Below are 3,554 nucleotides of genomic sequence, written 5' to 3' on the forward strand. Positions count from 1 at the left end.
CCAAAATCTCAGCCCCAGAAGAAAGATTCAAAAGAAGCTAACAAAATGTATGACCCTACAAAACGTAAACGTACATTAAAAGCATAGTGGAAAGAGGAGTTCATGTGGCTTGTAGCAGACGATGCAACGCAAACATTCCATGAATGGAGTAAATACAGGTACATATTGATGGCAGATGGAAAACAGCGATGTCATATACATGCAATGAATGATACAAGTAGATTTATAATAAACTTAATTTTAAAGTGTTGTTCTGTTATATATTCTGATTATCAATCCTTAATACTTTGCAACAATGTTTTTTTTCTTTTTTGCGATTAGTCGTCTTATTGTGTTTGTGAAAAATGGGGCAGGCAACTTATGGCTGGGCAGGCAACTTTTCAGAATTGTCTGCCCTAGTGTCCAGTAACTTTTTGTCATGATTTTCAGACACTGGCATTTGTAACTTCTCGTCTCAATTACTGTAATGTATTGCTCTCAGCGTGGTCTCCCGATGTCCAGCATCAAACGTTGGTACCTGGTTTCCAACGTGGCACCAAGACCTTCGATTAGGACAATAAAGTTCGATCATATTACCTCAAATTCAGCTGATTTGCACTGCCTACCTGTCCATTTAAGAGTTTGGGTCTGTTACTAAAATTCAAAAGTTGGCATGAACTTAATCCCTCTTATGTATCTGATTCAGCCATGCCCTTTGTTCCCACTCCGAGCTTCAGAAAATACTGATCTACTGATGACTCCCAGAGCCAAAAAGAAATCCGCAGGCTTGAGAGCATTCTCCCATGCTGTGGAATGCTCTGCCTCTTGACATAAGATCTACAGCCATAATGGAATTGTTTGAATCCATGACAGACTTATATTCAATAGCCGATTGATTAATGACACATATATTTAATTTTAGATCGAATTATTTGAATTTTATTGTTTGTTAATGCAACATACATTGCGGCCTGGTCATCCTGGAAGGGGGATGACCTCATATCAGGGGCGGCAGTAGCTCAGGAGATAGATCGATCATTTTAGGATTAAGGGATCCCAGTTCAAATCCCGGCTTGTCCGTGTTACATGCCGAAGTGTCCTTGGGTAAGACACTGAATCCCCAATACCCCCAATAAGCAGGTTAGCGCCTTACATGGCTGCACAGATCACGGCCGCTATTGGGAAATGTGAAGCACAATGTAAAGCGCTTTGGGAAGTCATTGACTTTAAAAGCGCTATATAAATGCAGATCATTTCATTTCATTTCATGTGCAGTCCCTTCTCAGGGTTTCTTCATTTTCCTCATTTTGAGGTATTTAATTATTTCCTTGCCCTCATATAGGTTTTAGATCAGGGGATGGTATAATAGTCTGTGGTTTGCAATAACCTGTGGAGCCATTTGAGACACCTTGTGATAAAGGGCCATACAAATAAACATGACTTGACTTATGATTGATGCTGACCTCATTTTGGTTTCCTGTCCCTTTGCTGCCTGGTTGGTGGATGAGTGAGGGAGAAGGACGAATCTGGATGAGTCAGCGGACCAGCGCCTGGACCTGAGACATGTCATCATCTTCATGGACCGGTTGTCCAAGATGGGAAGCTGCGTAATTGCTGACTTGGACTTTTTAAGCAATCTTAATTATTATCTGTGTTTATTGTTGTTGTTTACTATGTTTTGTGTATTGTTGCCCAATCAACATCTATAACTACCTGGTCCATTTGGAAGAGTGATTACCTCTGATATGGCCCCTTTTCAAGGTTACCTGTTTTCCTCATGCTGAGGTTTTTTAGTTTTTCCTTGCCTGCATTCAGGTTTCAGACAAGGGATTTTTTATAATTCTGGTCCGTGAAATATTTTGAGACGTTTTGTGAATACCAATTTAAAACTAATCTAATAGTTAGATAAACTATATCCCCCCAAAAAATCACTGCCTGGCTTTGTTTTCACTGATTTTATCGACAGTGATGATGTCATCCGAGGACAAACGCGGTGCTGACTTTGTGCGTGGAACTAACTGCCGCTAGAGGGCGCGGTAAAGGCGTCAAAAGCGCAGCAGGAAGCAGGAAATACTCTGTGGCTGGCGGGCGGGATTCGTATGAAGGAGGGATGGGAATTCCGGCACTTTTTACAGAACCGGCTTTTTTCGGTTCGGCTCACTAAACAGAATTGGCTCTTCAGGCTCCAAAAGGGTTCTTTATGAAATGTAATGATCTGCATTTATATAGCGCTTTTCAAGTCAATGAAGACTTCCCAAAGCGCTTAAGATTTAGATTTTGTGTGTTTGTTTTTAAGGATATTATCATTAATCATGAAACATTATGCAGAAAATTAATTCTTTTCGAAACCGTATTGTGCTACTACTGTATATGATAATAGCTTGTATTGTCTCCCTATACAGCGACTTTTACCAAATTGAAACTTGAAAAAACATGTTTAAAATTGTTTATCTTAAGATGACGCCACTCATATTGACCAGTCACAAGCGCCTCAGAGAGAGAGAGAGAGAGAGAGAGAGAGAGAGAGAGAGAGAGAGAGAGAGAGAGAGAGAGAGAGAGAGAGAGAGAGAGACAGGGGGGGAGAGAGAGAGAAAGAGAGACGAAGAAAAACAGGTAGAAAGAAGGAAGGGGGAAAAGAAAGGGAGAAAGTAAAAGAAACAGAAAGAGAGGGTGCAAGAATGAGAGAGCATGAGAAATAGAGAGAAATAGTGAAAGAGAGAATGACAGAAGCGAGAGAAAAAAAAGCGAAAGAGAAAGAGGGAGAGAAAAAGAGAGAGGAGAGGGAGACAGATATAGAGAGGGAGAAAGAGAGTTGTAGAGAAAGAGAAAGTAAGAAAGAGAAAAATAGGACAAAAGTGTGTAAGAGAGAGAAAAAGTAAGAGGGAGAGAGAGAGAGAGAGAGACAGAGAGGAAGGGAGTGGGAGAGAGAGAGAATGACAGAAGGTGAAAAACCGAGAGAAGAAGAAAGAAAAAAAGAGAGAGAGGGAGAGTAAGAAAGATAAAGGAAGACAATGAAAGAGAAATTGAGAAAAACAAAGAGAAAAGGGGAGAGAGAATGTGAAACGGAGGGGGAAAGGAGTGAGAAAGAGAAAGTAAAAGAAACAGAAAGAGACGGAGGAAGAATGAGAGAACATGAGAAATAGAGAGAAATCGTGAAACAGAGAAAGACAGAAGTGAGAGAAAGAAAAAGCAAAAGAGAGAAAAAAGAGAGGAGAGAGGGAGACAGATAGAGAGTGGCAGAAAGAGAGATATAAAGAAAGAGAGAGAAAGTAAGAAAGAGAAAACAACACGAGACAGAGAGAGAGGGGGAAGAGGAGAGAGAGAGAGAGAGAGAGAGAGAGAGAGAGAGAGAGAGAGAAGGAAAGAGAGACAGTAAGAGAGAAACAGCACGAGGCAGACAGAGAGAGAGAGAGAGAGAGAAAGAGAGAGAGAGAGCTATCCGAAGGGAACTGGATCCCGGTTGCTCGCTCCAAAGTACACGCACATAAAGCCGTGTCGTTCGCGAGCGACACGTCCCTAGCATGAAGGAGGGATGCGGGTAGTGCGGGGAGCAAGCTGAGACAAGAAAGTCTCTC

The sequence above is a fragment of the Urocampus carinirostris genome, chromosome 1 (assembly GCF_059441175.1).
Source record: "Urocampus carinirostris isolate Australia breed hairy pipefish chromosome 1, RoL_Ucar_1.0, whole genome shotgun sequence".
Taxonomy (NCBI): Eukaryota; Metazoa; Chordata; class Actinopteri; order Syngnathiformes; family Syngnathidae; genus Urocampus; species Urocampus carinirostris.